A 17,310-nucleotide genomic window follows, 5' to 3' on the forward strand; every position below is an offset into this window, starting at 1 on the left:
TTTGGGTGGCTTGCCTAGTTTTGTTTAAGGTGGAGGGGATTTTCCAAATCAGCAACAACCCAACATCTAGTTCAGCTCCTGTTGTGACACCTGCACCATGAGGTCTGGCTGTGCACCAACCAGGCTGCACCACCATTGCTGGTTCCCAGAGGGCTCAGCGATGGAGCAGCACGACATGGCAAGAGTCAGTGAGGACGCAGTGGGGCTCTGAGCTCCTGTTCCTGAATCACACGGGCCTGAGGCTGGTGCCCAGCGCTGAACACACAAACTGGACGTTAATGGGCAGCTATCTATGCCCTGAGTCCCAGGTACCACCCTGTAGAATGGGGGGAGTATGCCTGCCTTGCAGGATTTCACTGAGGGTTTAATGAATTAAGGTGTGCCGCATCTGATGTAAATGCCCCACACGTGATAGCTGTTGGGGTGTTTATTATAGTCCCCTCACTGAGTGGAGCCATGGGGAGAACGTAGCACCCTAGAGTTTCTGCTGACTGCAGAGCCTCTGTGAGAGACATTAACATAACCCCCAACCTGCCCACCCGCCAGCACTTCCCCAGCTGGCCTGGCTCCTTCCCCTGGCTTCTGCTTTGCCTGTTCCCACATGTCATCTGCTCTGGGCGGTTTCTCAAGCCAGCGTCCAAGAGCATTCAAGCGCTTGGCTCTCAAGACAAGGCAAGGGGAGCCAGGCCAAGGCGCGACTGTTTGGGGGTGGTTTTAAATCCACCTCCCCACTGGTGAGCAGGTGCCAACGACTCCCAGGTGCCTGCCCATCTTCTTGTGCTGCTCTTAACCTCCTTTCTCTCTCATTTTCTTCCCTTCCTGTCCTCAGCCACCTGTCCAGTGCAGAGAGGCAGCTGAGGGGAGCTGAGGAGAGGAGGGCAGGGGAGAGGCCCTGCTCTGCAGCCCTTCAGATGTGATTCCCTCCCCAACAGGCTTCAGGTTCCAGAACTGGCCTCGCTCTGATCTGAGACATGAGGCAGAGACACCCCTCCTCCTCTTCTTTTCCCGGAGCTCCCCTGGGGAGATCTGCCACACAGCCTCTAGTGAACTTCAGACTCCTGCATATTCTCCCAGAGTTTTTCTTTTGTCGGATATTATGAGAAATGACATATATATGCTTCTCTCAATACACAGCTTGAACCAATGCTCTGAGTTAAACCCCCACTTGTAAACCCCAAAGCATAAAATCAGAATTCACCACACAGAGTCATTTGGGAAAGGGGATTATTTATGACGCACACCCCTCATCATTTGGTACAAGTATTTGCTACTGATTATTTTAAATACCAGTCTTCCAGAGTGTTCCTAAGATGTGGTTTAAGTGGAAAGATATTCTTTCTGTGGAGCCCTTTCTGGTGCAGACAGAGAACACCTAACCGGAGGAGGCCTTGGGGACTGTGAAACGTACACTCCAGGCTCGAGTCAGGCCACTGCGCCTCCATGTTTCCGCTCTCACGGGGTCCTCCCCGGGTGCAGCAGGATGGGGCTGTCCTGGGGCACCGGTGAGCTGAGGCCACAGTCACACCCAGCCCGGCTGATGTGGCCCACAGAGCCGGGAACCATAAAAGCCGCTCGTCCATGTCAGGTGCTCTTCTCCCTCACTCATCACCACAAACCCTTAATTGGAGCACTGGTTTATTTCCACTTTCCAGGAAAGAAACCTGAAGTTCAGAATGGTTAAGCCTAAGGTCTCAGGCCCTGAACTGGCTCCCATCTGAAGGCGAGAAAGCTGAAACTTCCCTGCAGAAAAACCCTACAGATTCTCGGAGGTCCGGCTCACTAAGCTCTGAGAAAGCCCGTGTGCCTCCCCAGAGCACCCCAACCCACAGGACTCCTGCAAGGACCCTGGTCAGAACTAGAGCCTGCGTGGGGACAAGTCCGGGGGCGGTGTGCAGCTGGCTCAGTGGGTGTGTTTGCCACCCTGAGCTTGCGTTGGAGTGTGTGTTTACGCATACAGAGGAAGGGTGCAGGTGGGGATGAGGGTTGTTTTTACAAATGGAAAAGCTGCAGCCACCCCACGGCCTCCCCACAGAAAAAGAGAAGCCAGACAATAACTGAACAACCACCCTGCCCCAGGGGAGCTGGCAGAGGACCCTCTGTGAGAGATGAGGGGGCTGCCCTGGGCACACGAGGCTGAGGCAGGGATGAGACTGTCCAGCTTCATCCATTCCTCAGCCCAGGGACCCAGGCTGAAGTCAGCCCCCATTCTTCTGTTTCCTCTCTGCTCCTGAACCCCCCTCACCGCCCGCCAGGACTGGCAGGTGCCAGGAGGGGTGGTGGCCTGAGTGGGGCTGGCAGGGGGGTTGACAGGAGCAGGTAGCCAAGCACAGAAGGGTGTCACCGAGAGCCTAGGAGGCCTGAAGAATCCAGGGCGTCAAGCAAGACCCTGTGACTCCCTGGAGTGACACGTTAATGCGGAACCTGGGCTGTGCCAGTGCTCAGCAGAATTTTACCTTCGTGCTAACAGAGCAGAGCAAGATTACTGAGAACAGGGTCCTGTAATCCCCTTCAGTGGCTCCACAGTCTCTTGGGCCTGTTTCCTCATTTGTAAAAAGAGGGTCCACAATACTCAGACTGCCCAGGCATCCAAAACAAGGCAAGTCTAAGAGGCTGCCAGTCTAGAGGACCCTAAGCAGCCCCGCCAATGACAGCTCGATGTCACGTGGTATCCCAGATGCGATCCTGGAACAGAAGAAGGACACGAAGGCAAACAACAAAAACCTCCAGAAATCAGAACCACATATGCGCTATTAATAATGTGGCAGCATCGATGCGTTCATCCACAGAGGTGGCACCCTAATGTCAGATGTTAACAATAGAGGGAACCGGGTGTGGGGCATATGGGAATTCTTGGTCCTAGCTTCACAACTTTTCCATAAATCAAAAACTCTCCCAAAACAAAACATTGTTATTATTTTTTAAGTGAGATCACTAAGCTCTGTGAACTGAGAATTGTGTTCTCCTTTACCGAATGTGGATTCTGCCTCATCTTTTCAAGTATTTTGGGAGCATCTTGGAGCTTTGAGTTACTACCAATGTGCTAATGGCAAGAGGTCCCTTAAAGGAGGCCCAGCAAGGGTCCCGCCAGGCGCCTTCTCCAGTAGTCTGTGACGCAGTGACAGTGACAGGGTGACGCTAATGCGGCTTCTCTTCCGGACCTTGGCCGTGTTCCAGCTGAGGCGCTGACCAGGCATGGCTGTTACGTGTGTGATGCACGTCAGGAAACCAAGGTTTCAGAGGTCAGTAATTTGCTGAGGTCAGATGACAAGAAAATGCCAGAGCTGGCCCTGCCCCCAGTTCTGCCCAACTCCAAAGTTCACATCCTAACTGCTGCTAAAGAAATAAAGCTTCATTTATTTTAATATATTTTCTAATTAAGAAGCCTCTCTGTCCCACAGCCCAGAGGGGATAGTATTCCAAACCCACATACTCTGAGTTCTAAGAATCAAAACCCATATACCGGAGAATGGCTGTGTTCCCAAAAAGACACTGTGTGCAGTCTCTGTAGGAAGAGCCTTTCTGGAGCAGCTTCCAGGCCTTTCCAGGCTCTATGAAATACTGATGAGGTCCTGTGTCTCCAGGGGCCCCCAGGGCCCTCATGACTCTGTGGTTCCTGTGTGGGGAAGAGGACAGGCATGGACAGGCAGACAACGACCCGCTTCCTACCAAATAACAGGGCACCTGGCAGGCGGCAGGACAAAATCCAGACCAGGCCGGCAGCCATCAGCCCACTGGACTGGGTGACATTCTCTAGAAGCCACCTGGGCAGGGACGCCAGGCAACTTACACACAGGGCCTCGTCAGCCACCATGGGTATGAGGGGAAGAAAGCCACCTGCAAAAATTAGATATAAACGTTCAGTCCAAGTACACCAGCACACACTTGAAGATTCTTTTCAGTGGTCTTGTAGCTGACAGCCGAGATGAAATGGCTTCGTGTGAAATAAACGCCGACCGAAGGCAGCTCGTGTAGGAACGGAGCCCTTGCCCCCCTCCAGGCCTCAGACCATCCTCTGATCCCTTTTCTTTCCCGGAGCTCAGCACTTAGTGATCAGCCCCACTTCATGGGGACTGTAAGTTTAACCTGCCTTCCCTCAGTGGTTTGAAAATGCTTTTTCTACACTAAAATCAATGGAGAACACCATGTTTGTTCCTTTCAAAGCCTTTCTTGAGCCTTTCCCAGATGTTTATTTCAAAACTTCACTCAAACGAATCGTACGGGGACATAAGCTGTGGGTAGGGTGACCACACATCCTAGTTTGCCTCGGTATCCCGGGTTTTAGCGCTGAAGGTCTCTCGTTCCGGGAAACCCCTCAGTCCCAGGCAAGCCGGGACAGGTGGCCACCTTGGCTAAGGAGCCTCCTTTCCAAGTATATATCCCAACGGGCTCATGGGTAGAGCAGTGTTGCTCCTAGGTGGTGTAGACTCTTGAGTGTGGCCCCGGGAGAGGGGCAAATCCCCGGGGAGCTTGTTAGACATGCGGCCGCCACGCCGCCTTTCCTCTCTGAGAACCCCAGGGAGATGAGCTCAGGGAGGGGCCTCAGACCTGCTCTGACTCACACACGTGGAAGCATCAGTGAGTCACACCCAAACCGGCACCTTAGCTATGATGAGCAGGAAGGTATGTTGTGACAGCTCATATCTGATCTCAATACCCTGCAGTTCTCAACTTGGGTGTTGATTAGAAGCCCTATGGGACTTGTTTTTTAAAAACAGAAATGCCAGGGCCATGCCTTGGACCTCCTGAGTGAGGGCCTCTGGTGAGAGGCCAGGTTTCCACAGTTTGGGGACATTCCAGGTGGTCCTGAGGGGCATCCAGGGACCAGAACCACTAGGAGCAGAGCCTGCCCCGGGCCCAGCCCTCTGCCATCCTGCCTGTCACCAGATAAGGGTGCCCTTCCCTCCTGCCACTGGAGGAGGATGACAGGGTCTCTGGCCTCACCTACGTGGGCCAGCACACCCTTTTCTGGGTGATAGGGGAGGACGGAATGGAAGGGACTGGACTCCAGAGAACTCAAACTCCTGGGATCCAAACGGGGAAATCCTGACCCCATTCCTGAAACAGCAAGAACAAACTGCTGCTTTCCTGGGACAGACATGGCCCTGAGGTGCCCCGGGGCTGACTGCCCATGCCTGGGGTGCTGGGGTGGTTTGCTCTGAGCCCTTCAATGCCTTCACGTCCAGTTTTCCTCCCGCCCACCCTGACAAGACTTTGGAAAGAATACAGTCCATGTCTGTGGCTTTTTTCTTGAAGTGCCATGAAAGTTCCTCCCAGAAACCTTTGCTGACACGGCCTCCCCGCTGCTCCCTCCGGGGCTTTAGATGTGAGCGTCCCAGGGCTGGGCCGTGACCCTGTGCACGTCTTCCTTTAGACCAGATGCCCACAGAGGGAGCTGCGCCTGAGAAGTTATCTCTGCAGTGTTGTAGGGGACACGGACAGAGGAGTTAGAGATGGAGATGCAGAAAGCACCCCTGATAGGCAGCCAGGAGGCCAGGCGCCCTGTCCTGGCTTGCCCAAAAGGTGAGATGCATGGCCTGGGCCATCTCTTCCTCTCTCTGGGCCTCACTGCCCCTTTCTGTGTGACAGGAGAAGGTCCAATACCTCTCCAAGTTCTGCTCCAGCTTTAAGGAGCCATGATTCTGGGAGTGCTGTTATGGACAAGGGTGCTCGTCCACCAAATGGACCATCAGAGCCATTCATGCAGACGCAGTCTTAGGATGAGTCCTCAGAGTATGTCCAGGAGCCTCATTTTGCCTTCCTCCCCACGCAGACGCAGGCCACCTCTGCTCCCACAATGTCCCTGACACTGGGGGACGAGGATTCTCACCACCAATGTCCTTTGTGTGTCTGCTCTGCACATTTCTCCCCAAGACTCTAGGAAAAAGTACCATTCTCCCCAGTTTGTTTTAGAAGAAGACAATTTTAAGTTTAAACTATTTTGAATATAACAGGTCTGCTGAACTGTATGTTTGACCCTTTCCCTGTTGAAATCAAAATGGGCTAATTGTGTCATCATTTGGCTCATAAACACCAAGCATTTGTCCATTGAGAATCAGTAGATCTCAATGCAGGACAAAACAGACTGGCTTTTAAATCCTCACAAGGTATTTAACACCTCTTTACCACATGACTGATCACCTTGAGAGCAGTTGGACTCTTCCAGAGCACTGGACACAGGCATGATTTAGTAGGATTTAGTGCATCTCAAACAGTGAAGTCTTGGGTGCGTGGGGGGTGGGGGATGGCTGGTTTTGTCAAAAATCCTGGAGCATAATCAGCACAGGATTTTACCTAAAACTGCTGGAGCACCATGAACACAATTCCTAACTCCACCGCATTAGGTAACTGAAGCTGTGAGAGGTCAGGACACTTGCCCAGTGTCACACACCTGATGAATAGTGAAGCCCAAATATGGACCCAAGTCTAGCTGACCTCAAAGCCCGTGCTTGCACCACTGCACTGTGCTCTCATAGTGATGAGGTGAGGTATGGGAACACCTCTCCTCCCCTCGCTCTAGGCCAAGTGCTGGTTGCCACCTGTTTACAATGTGCCAGGCTGTGTTCTAGGTGCTGGGGTTCCCACAGTGTCCAATGTACAGTCCTGCTCTGCAAGCTTCAGAGTCTGTCTCAGCTGAGAAGATGAAAATATGGATGGTGGCTGTATAGTGTGTTACATGCTTTCACAGAGGTGGTACGCCTACTCAGGGAGCATGTCAGAACGTCACCTCCCTCCCGCCTTGGGGATCAGAGAAGGTTCCCTAGTAGGTGACCCTCGAGTTGGGTTTGAAGGCCAAGTACGAATTAACTAGGGAGATGAGGGCTGGGGTGGGGGACAGTGTTACAGGCAACAGAGAACAGGGGGCAGCCCTAGATGTGTGAAGACCCTCCTACAGCAAGAGGGTGACCTGGCCTCAAAAGTTCTTGACTCTTCACTGAGCAGGTTGTACCCATTGCAACAGGGACAGGAAGCCATGGCCCTCAGCTGGAGGCCGGGGGCATAACCAGGTGGACACTTACAAGGATCACATCAGAATCGGGTAGAAAGATAGACTTCATGCCTGGAGACAGGACATCCAGATAGGAGTTACTGTGAGACCCCTAAGCCAAGGCAATGCTGGTGGGCAGAGAAATGAGGGGACACCATCTAGGCACATTGAGAAGGTAGAACAACTGGGACATGGTGACTCAAATGTGAGCAATAAACGGGTGCGAGGAACTGAGGCAGACAGCCAGGTTCCTGGATTTGCCACCTGGTGCCATCCACGGAGGTCGGAAGGAGGAGGCAGGCCTGGGGAGGAGGAGGTCAGGCCTGTTCCGCACACAGTGCCTTTCAAGGGCTGGGAACCCTCCCAGTGGAGACTCCATTATGCAGTGTATGGACAGTCTGGGCAGGAGATACCCCGAGCCTGGGGTCACCAGCAGGTTAATGACAGTGGAAGCCACAGAAGTGGGTGTGGATGAGGTGGCCTGGTGGGTTGGGTGGAGGGGAGCGGGCAGGGCACAGTGAGGTGAGCAGAGGGTCTGAGGCAGAGATCAGCTGCATAGGGTGTGCGGGGAGGACGCACTTTCTCTTCTTGGCTTTGCCAAACTCCTGTTCCGAGGAATCTAAAATCAGCTAACTTCTGTCTACAAGCACTAAATTAGGAATGGTGCCTGTGATCGAAGGTACCTCTCCAATAAATGCTTTGTTTTATGTAATTATTGGCAGCTGCCTTCATTAGGGGCCATTGGTTAAAATACTACAATTGCATTTATTGAGGCTGACGTTGAGATTGAATGAGAAAGAAAAGTAGCACATACAGAAGCAAGATGGAAGCGCCCCACCTTCCCTAAGAATAAACGTCATGCCCGGTGCAGTGATGGCCTGGGAAGGAAGTGACAGGGGCGGGGCTGGGAGGCTGGGGGTAGGGTTGGAAAGGAGGCCCCCACGCACGAGGAAAGGCCCAGCGGTGAGCAGGGAGGGCGGAGCTGCAGGGGCTCAGCCTGGCCCAAGTGGGTCTGGGCCTCAGAAATGACTTTCCTTTCTTCCTGTGCCACGCAGAAGTGACGGGGTGGGGGCAGTGCTGTAATTTGTACCCATGACAGGAAGTGCCAGAAAGGGAAGCGGGTAGTGCGACCAGGCGACCAGGAGTAGTTAGTTCCTGTGGCTGCTTTTGCTCTTGTCAGAGGTGCAGCTGCCCGGATCCCCATGGGAGCCTCCCCAGGAGCACAGGGCACCGGCCTCCTCGGCTGGCATCTACCAGCCCCAGGGAGCAGCTGCCCAAGCCCCGCCGGGAGCGGCTTTAGTCCACGGCCTGCACGCAGGTGCCCACCCTCTCGGCAGGAGTCCTGGATCTTTCTTTCAGACCGCTCTGATGTGTACTCCTCAAACTTAAAAGTCATGTCGACAGATCATCTCTAGAAACTAACAAAAGGATTGGCACGTTGGACCTCGGAAGCACTCCAGCTAAACACACCTCTGTCCCCCAGGAGAGATACACCGAAGCCGTAACCCAGCACTTCAGGTAGGGGACAGGCTCGTTGCTGATGTAATTAGCTCAGATGAGGGCATTTTGGTGGGCCCTAATCTTATTGGACTGGGTCCTTATAAAAGGGAAATTCGGTGACAGACACACAGGGAGACACCAGGTGAAGTGAAGGTGAGACAGGGACCGTGGGTGTAGTCAGAGCAGGGTGAGGGCCTCCGGAAAAAGCAAGGCAGGATATTTACAGTCAGAGCAATGTAACAATGTAAAGTCCCTATCGAAACTCTGTGTTCAGCATTACGCAAAGTCAAGGTCACACTAATTCTCTAGGGTAAAGATACCAGACTAGGAATATAGACATCTTCAGTGAGATCAGTTAAAGGTCAAAAGGCCAGGAGCAACTTGGCCTGGAAGGTTTGAGTGTTCCGCAAGGGTATCTAAGCATAACCCGTGACTTCACTGTAAACAGCCCTGGCAATCAGACAACAACCCAGCCCACCTTGGGGCAGGGCAGGTGGTACAAGTCACACCCTAAGCCCTCAGTTCCCAAAAAGTCCTCAACTGCCTGTAAATGCCCTAGACAACACATCGCCCCGGGCTCTCTTGTCCCCTCCCAGTGTGAGCCAGGAGCTCTTTCTCTCACTTTATTTCTAAATAAAAGCCTCTCCCTGGCTCTCCTACCTTGGGTGTTTGTGAAGCTCATTCTTCGACTTGACGAACAAGAACCCCGGCATCAAAGGCAGAACTCAGGGATTTGATTCTTCAAGTTAAGGAACTCCAGAGACTGCCAGCCAGCCTCCAGAAGCTGGGGGACAGGCCTGGAACAGATTCCCCGCCAGCCCTTGGTGGCGACCACGCATGCTGACCCCGGGGTCTCAGAGTTCCGGCCTCCTGGACATGGACAGCAAATTTCTGTTGTGTAAGCCACCCGGTTTCTGGCATTTTGTAACAGCAGCCCCAGCAAATGAATATGCATCTGTGGAGATTTCTGAGTGTGGGGATACAGCAGGTGCACCTCTTCCCAGGGGGAGGAAGGAAGCCCAGGGTTCCAGAACAGCCTTCCTTCTGGCTTTTCTTGGCCAAGTCAACATTCCAGCTTCTCTGCAAGTCACGTTCATTCCCACTCCACGGCCTGACTGCCTCTGCATTTGTTCTTCGCGTATTCGTGTGTTTGTTCACTGTCCATTTGTTTATTTGTTCACTCACCTCATTTTTCTTGCCCACGTCCTTTGTGCCAGGCATGTTTTGGTTGCTGGGCCCACAGCAGGGAATGGGACAGACAAGAGGCCTGTTCCTGGGCACTTTCATTATGGTGGGAGCAGGGTGGCCACCAAACAATACTGAGAGCCTGTAAATTATGATGGCGGCAAGTGCTGCAAATCGAAACGGTGTCCATGAGCCATGAGCTAGGGGCTTTGATCTCCCAGGTACCTGCCCCCGACCCCCACCTGCCTCTACGTGAGGACAGCATGGCTCAGTTATGTATGAACAGCCTCCTTATGCAGTTAAGTGTTTTGCAGGTTGTGAAAAGGTATCTTGAGCACAGACAACGACGTTTCTTTGCATCTACCCCTTGGCCATCCCGTTTCTGGGAGAGACGGAAGGGCTCTCTGGTGGACGTGACAGGGACGAGCGGCACCACAGTGGCTGTATTTCCTGGATAAAGACCATGACGTGACAACACCAGAGGGTTGTGAGAGACTCAGGGGTCCAGGGGTCTTTGCAGGAGATTGGGGGTCGCGAATATAGTGCCGGGCAGTACAACTCAAAGGGTCATGACTCCTGGAAGCAGCAGTGCCACCTCGGAGCTTCAGAGAAATGCAAATGCAGGCTCCACACAACCCTACCAAATTAGCAGCTCCCGAAGCTGAGAATCACTGGTATTGGGTACAAGCATGGCTTTGGGGACAAAGGGAGTCCAGTTTGAGAACTGGTTTTCTACTTAACCAAGACTCAGTGGTCTTGTTTTTATTAAGGACCTAAAAATAGCAACTAACTGCTAGTACCAACTTGTAGAGTTGTGAGGCGCGTATTAGATAATGCATGTAAGTGCCTGGGGTCTAGTAGAGGCACAGTAAACATTAGCTAGTCATCCTTTATTGTAATTCTTACTCTCCTCCTGCTGGTGAAGCACTAACCGGCAAGTTGTCAAAAAGCCTCAGCATGACTCGAACTGGTTGCCTGTGTGCTCTGGGCCTCCCAGCAGGACTGGTAAGCCACCTGGCCCAGGCCCTTGCGGCCCTAAAGGCTTTTAGGCCAAGGGTTACCTGGAATCTGGGCCTCAGCTTGCTCCAGGAAGTACAGGACAGATGGGGTCACACATGCGCACATCATCACAGCCCGAAGGTGCAGATCAGGGCCTCAGGCAGGCTCTAAACCCGGCAGACTCCTGGCACTGCGGGGGTGGGGGGAGGGCCCGAGAGGACGAGGTGATAAACAGGTGTGAGTGAAAGGGAGGCAGCTCCTTCAAGGAGGGGTCCGGGCACTCCAGGGCTCCTTGTACCAGGGGGCACAGGGGACAGCCACTGCATGCCCGTTGCCTCCGTGACTTTTTTTTTAATTTTTTAAATTGAAGTATAGTTAATATACAATCTTACATTGGTTTCAAGTATACAGCACAGTGATTCAACAGTTACCCGTATTACTACATCCTCGCTCCCCCTTGCGCAGTTACTATCTGTCAACACAGGGAGACGTTACAGAACTTCTGCAGACCAGGGCCTCCTTGCAGCTCCTCCACCTGTCTACCCAGAGAATAGGAGATTGCTTAAAGGTGTAAGTAACCAAGCTCTGTGCTCAAACCGGCTTTGCCGCTGCTGGGGACAGTGCCCCGAGCAGTTCAGAGAAACCAAGGAAGACCTGTACATGCCCGGAGCGAATTCCCAGTTTTCTGCCCCGCCCCACTCTTCTGCCAGGGAGCTTTAACTGGGTGATGCTGGAAGGGCTGCCCCAAGGCCCTGACTACTGTGCCTGGCTGCACAGTGCGACCAGGCCAGACACAGACCCCCATTCTGCCACTCAGGGCCCAAGGCGGGCCCCACACACCTTGTCAGGGGACACGGCTCTTCCTCCCCTCCTCCAAGAATTCCCTGGGAGGTAACCCTCTTGCTGGGCCAACATGTCAGGGCCCTCCTGTCCCATAGCAGGAGCGACAGCCAGTTTAAGGCCTTGCCTGTGAGGATGAGGCCCTGGAGAGGCAGGGACTCGCTGGCCTCACCTGAGGCTGAAGGGCCCTGGCCCCGTGTGCACAGGTGGCCCCTTCTGGACTGTTCTTGGCTTGAGCTCGGAACCCCACTGCACAGAAAAGCAGCCAGCCTCCCACAGATTCCCTGCTGTGCTTTCCTGGCTTCCCTGCTGACGCACAGGATGGGGTGAGTGCTAACACCCCAGCGAAAGACGAGTCAGGCGAGGGACAAATCAGAGTGGGAGAAAAAGGTTCTGTATCCCTGTTGACCTTACATTCAGACATGAATTTTCTCTCATCATCCCGCTTTTTATTTTATTACTTATATGTCTTTTTTGTTGTCTGGATTCTTGGAAACCACCAAAAATTGTTCACAAAAAGGACAAGACTTGTTTTTAGTCGTAATCTACTCCTTGTCTCAAAGCAGATGAGATATGATTCTGGGAAGAAAACTAATGCCAAGAGGGGGCACAGTTATGCCTAAGACCCATGAACAGGGACAGGAGCTACCGTGGTGAGCCGACCATTGTGCCCACTCAGCTTCTTGTCCCTTCCCTTCTCTGTCCCTGCCACCCTCTTCCCCAAGTCCTTGCCCTAGGAGGTCAGAGGCCAGCTGGGGAGAGAAAGTTCTGCTCCTTCCGGAGCCCCCACAGAGTAAGGGAAGCAGCACCCCTCCTTCTGTTGGCCCATCCAGGCCTCTCCTTAGATGTGGCTTCTTAGCACACACATGTTCAAACAACCTCTGACACCCCTTGTCCCCAGCTCATGCCAGTCTCGGTGGCTCCCAGGCCTTCTGGCTCTCAGCCTCCCACACACCGGTGCTCAGGTCCTCTGTCCCTCATCTCCTGTCTGCCCCAAGGGCCCCGGCCTGCTGTTGGATCTGACGCCTCCCCCACTTGGAGGGCTGTGTGGACTGCCCACCTTTGCTGGTAGAAGCCCAAGGCCAAATCTGCAGCCATGCACACGACTGTGTGACTCCTGGAGGACCGCCTGCGGGCTGTGTGCCTTCTGTCCCGAGCGGCAGTGCAGCGCAGAGCTGCAGAGCCGGGATGCAGCGGCCACACACCTGGGTTTGGATTGGCCACTGTGTGTGCCGCTGGGAAAATGTCCTTGCCGGTTCTTGCTTTTGTTACCACAAAATCCACTTAACATAAAATTTACTATTTTAACTATTTGTAAGGGTACGGCTCCGGGGCATTAAGTACATTCCCATCCTGCAAGTTGCTAGCACTCACCTCCAGAATTATTTTCGTCTTGTAAAATTGAAACTCGGAAATTCTGGCAGCTGCTATCACATGGGTGAACCTTGAGGACATTCTGCTAATTGAAACAAACCAGTCACAAAGGGACAGACACTAAATAATCGCACATCTCTGAGGTACCCAGAGTTGTCGAGTCATAGAGACAGAAAGTGGACCGGTGGTGGCCAGGGGCCAGGCAGAGGGGGACCGGGAGCTGTTTCATGGGTACAGAGCTTCAGTTTTTGAAAGATGAAAGTATTTTAGAGATCAGATGCACAGCAGTGTGAATGCACTTAGCACCATTGAACTGGGCACTGAAAAATGACAAAGATGGTAAATGTTATGTGTAATGTACCACAATCAAAAAATTTTAAAACTAAAAAAACCCAAAACCCTAAAAACTGGAAACTGTACCCTCACCTCACCTCTTTTTACCTCAGTTCCCTCATTTGTAAAATAGGAATAATCATTCTGCCCATGTCATAGCTGGGTAATATATATATGAAGGGTTCACACCAGTGCCTGGCTATATACATGCCTTGTGTCAGCTATTATTATTATTAATGTTTCCTATGGAACAGGACAGAAAAGGGTTAATTAGTAGATCTACTTTCCAAGGAAAGGAGACAGGGATGACAGGGTGGCCTGGTGGAGGTGTGACGGGAAGGGAGTCTATTCTGGAACTTTGGGAATCTGGTCCACAAGACAGAGGAATTCCTTCGGGCTTGCAGATTGGAACACCTGGGTCCCAGCGGACCAGCCAAGGCCTCCCAATCATTAGACTCTAATCATTTTGAATCTGTGATTAGATGAGTCATTTGTACACAGCAGGCTGGAATTTCTGAGTCTTGTACCCAGCAAAAGGGTGCGCTGAACTCAGGTTTGACACAAACCAAACAGATGGAGCACGAGAGAGGTTTCTGCGTTTCTTACCAGAACAAAGGACCTCCAAGACCTTCAGCAGGGTTTCTGGGAATGTGGTTGCAAATGGTTTCACCTGCCAGCCAAGAAGCAACTTTTAAAACTGTATTCATAAAGAAAGCCTTGTGGAGCTCTCACATGTAATGATACTTTATAACAATTGTACTCAAAGGGAAAAAAAATCACACCCTTGAAAATCTGGGAAGTACAGTCCCCAGTTATATGGGGGTGCCACCAGAATGTCCATGACCTCCCTGCTCACAGCACCTCTCACAGAGGCAGGGCGGCACCTGAGCAGAGCCCCCCAGGTCTGTGGAATGTTCCAGCTGCCGACGGGCCGCAAGGACTAATGAAGCAAGGACAGATGAGCCCAGGGCTTTCAGTGTCTGCCGGATCGAACAATTTCTGACATTTCTACCAACTCTCTTCGGATCTTGCTCCAAGCCGCTGATGACCTCATTTCCCCCAGCTTTCTCCTCCAGGCAGCCGCAGGCAAGCACAGGGGTCTCCTGCGGGAGGGGCTGAAGCTGGGGAACTGCTCTTGTCACACCCGGTCCTCAGGGTACCTGTAGGGGCGTGGGCTGGCCTGGCGGCTGGGAGTAAGGCCTGCGGGGTCCCCCAGCGCCTCACCCCTTCTTGATGTTAGGCAGTGGCTGCAGCATGAATGCTGGGAACACTGGAGATACCAGTTTTCTTTCTGTTTTATAGCTTTATTGATGTTTAACTGACATATAATGAACTACATGTATGTAAGTATGCACTTTGATAAGTTTTGCTATATGTACACCATCATGCATACCATATACATTTGAGCATGAATGAAACCATCACCATGAGATAATAAACATACTCATCCTCCCTAAAATTTCCTCCCTCTCCTCCACACCTCTGTAAACACGCCTGCCCCACCCAGGCAACCACTAGCTCTGCCGTTTGTCACTGTAGATTCACTTCATTTTATAAAATCTTATGTAAATGAAATGATACATCATGTACTTTTCATCCAGATTCTTTCACTCAACATAATTATTTTGAGATTCATCCATTGTTTTGAGAGTTATCACGGGCTCCTTCTTTCTTTGTGGATGAGTAGTATTCCATTGTACACATTCCGTAATGTGTTTATCCATTTAATTGTGGGTGAGCTTTTGCAGACGAGTCTTTGTGTGGACATTTGCTCTCGTTGCTTTTGGGGAGATACCTGGGAGTGGAGTAGCTGGACGGGTCACAGATAGGTGCTCGTTTATTGAAGACACTACCTCGGCGTGCGTGGTTGCACCGTTCCATGTTCCCACCAGCAGGGCAGGAGGATTCCAGTCACTCTGCGTCCTTCTAGCATTTGGTACCGACGGTCTTTGATTTTAGACCTTCTAACAGGTGTGTGGTAGTAGCCTGCGGTTTTGATTTTCATTTTCCTGACTAAATGATTTTGAGCATCTTTTGATTTTTTGCCTTTCTGTATTATCTTCTTTGGTGGGGTGTCTAGTTGAATCTCTGTCTGTTTTTAGAATAGGGTTGTTTGTTTCTTTATTATTGAGTTTTGAGAGTTTTAAAAAAACATAATCTAAACATGAGTCCTTTATGAGATGCATGCACTATAGTCTGTGACTTGTCTTTCTATTCTTTCAGTGTCTTAGGAAGAACACAAGATTTTGATTTTAAGAAGTCTAATTTATGAGTTTTCAATTTTAGAGATCATGCTTTGGTGTCACGGTAACACAGGTTTCCTCTTATGAGTTCATCCACATACTTTACAGGCTTGTTTTTACATTTAGATTTATGATTCATTTTGAATTAATTTTTTTATATGCTAAAAGGTATGAATTCAAATCTATTTATTTGCATATGTATATCCAATTGTTCCACCACTATTTGTTGAAAAGACTATTTTGCTCCACTGAATCGCCTTTGCACCTTTGTAGAGAATCAGTTATGCATCATATTCATTTCCTAGGAGAGCCTAAAAAAGTACCAGAAACTTTCTGGCTTCAAACAACTAAACTTAATTCTGTCACAGTTCTGGAGGCCCGAAGTCTGAAACTGAGGGGTTGGCAAGCACCACTCTGTATGGAGGCAGTAGGGGACAATCCTCTCTTGTCTCTTCCAGGTTCCAGAGGCTCCAGACATTCCCTGGCCTGTGACAGCCTGACGTCCATTGCTGCCCACATTCTCCTGGCCTTCTCCCCAGGTATCTGCCAGCGTCCTCCCCACTTCTTACAAGGTACATGTCATTGGATTTAGGGCATATCCTACATCCACGATGCTCTCATCTTAAGATTGTTAATTACATCTGCAAAGACCCTCTTTACAAATAAGGTCACATTCATTTGGGACATGATTTGGGGTGGGGAGGGACACAATTCACGCATCACTACATGCATCTGGGTGTGGGTCTATTTGGTTATGATAGCTTTACAGGTCTTGAAATCAAGTAGTGTGAGTCCTCCAACTTTGCTCATTTTCGGTTCTTTGGGCAATTCTAGGTCCTCTGTATGCCCATATGAATTTTAGAATCAGCATGTCAATTTCTACAAAAAAAAAAAACTATTGGGATTTTTTTGAGATTGTGTTGAATCTATATGGGGAGAATTAACATCAACCATACTGAGTCTTCCAAACTATAAACAAGGTATGTCTCTCCATTTATTTATATCTTCTTTAATTTCTCTCAACAATGTTTTGTAGTGTTCAAAGTACAGGTTTTTCTTTCATGGTTATTGTTATGTTTATTTCTATTTCATGTTTTTTGATGCTATTAAAAATGGTATTGCTCTTTTGAATTCAGTCTGATCATTCATTGCTAGTATATAGAAATGCAATTTATTTGTGGATATTAGCTTATCTTGCAATCTTAATAATTAGTTCTAGTGGATTTTTTGTGGAGTCAATCACATTTTCCTCATAGATGATCATAACACCAGAGAATAAAGACAGGTGTACTTCTTCCTTTCCAATACAGATTTCTTTTCCTTGCCTCACGCATTGGCTGGAATCACCAATACAATGTTGATGAAAGTGCTGAGCATGGACACGCTGATGTTCACCTGCAAGCATGATGTTAGTTGTACGCAGGGTTGCCAATCGTCCTAATTTTCCCAAGACTGAATGGTTCCCCAGGATGAATCACTCTCAGTGCTCGAACTAGGATAATCCAAGGCAAATGAGGGCAGCTGGTCACCCTAGTTGTAGGTTGTGGGTCAGTTTCAATGATTATATTTACTCTTCAGTATGGTTTGTATTTTCCTCTTTCTTTGCGTGCCTGGTAATTTTTTACTGGATGCCAGGCATTGTGTATTGTACTTTGGTGGGTGCTAGATATTTTTGTATCCCTATAAGTAGTTTTGATTTTGTTCTGGGGTGCAGCAATTTTATCCTTTCAGGTCTTCAAGATTTGTTCAGTGAGATGAAAGCAGTATTTAATCGGGCTGATTATTTTCCACTTCTGACACAAGATCTGAGTACTCTATCCATAAATTATGAAGTTTTCCAGTCTGACTGGT

At 50.5% G+C, this 17,310-nt stretch overlaps 1 long non-coding RNA gene across 1 annotated transcript; it reads left to right on the top strand.

Annotated features, from left to right (window-relative positions):
* Positions 1-15,002: 15,002 nt before the first annotated feature.
* Positions 15,003-16,425, top strand: LOC130684745 (uncharacterized). The gene is made up of 3 exons (XR_008999081.1): positions 15,003-15,187; positions 15,918-16,031; positions 16,294-16,425. It is a non-coding gene; the product is annotated as an uncharacterized LOC130684745 (long non-coding RNA).
* The last annotated feature ends 885 nt before the right edge of the window (positions 16,426-17,310 follow it).

The sequence above is a fragment of the Manis pentadactyla genome, chromosome 9 (genome assembly GCF_030020395.1).
Source record: "Manis pentadactyla isolate mManPen7 chromosome 9, mManPen7.hap1, whole genome shotgun sequence".
NCBI classification, from domain to species: Eukaryota; Metazoa; Chordata; class Mammalia; order Pholidota; family Manidae; genus Manis; species Manis pentadactyla.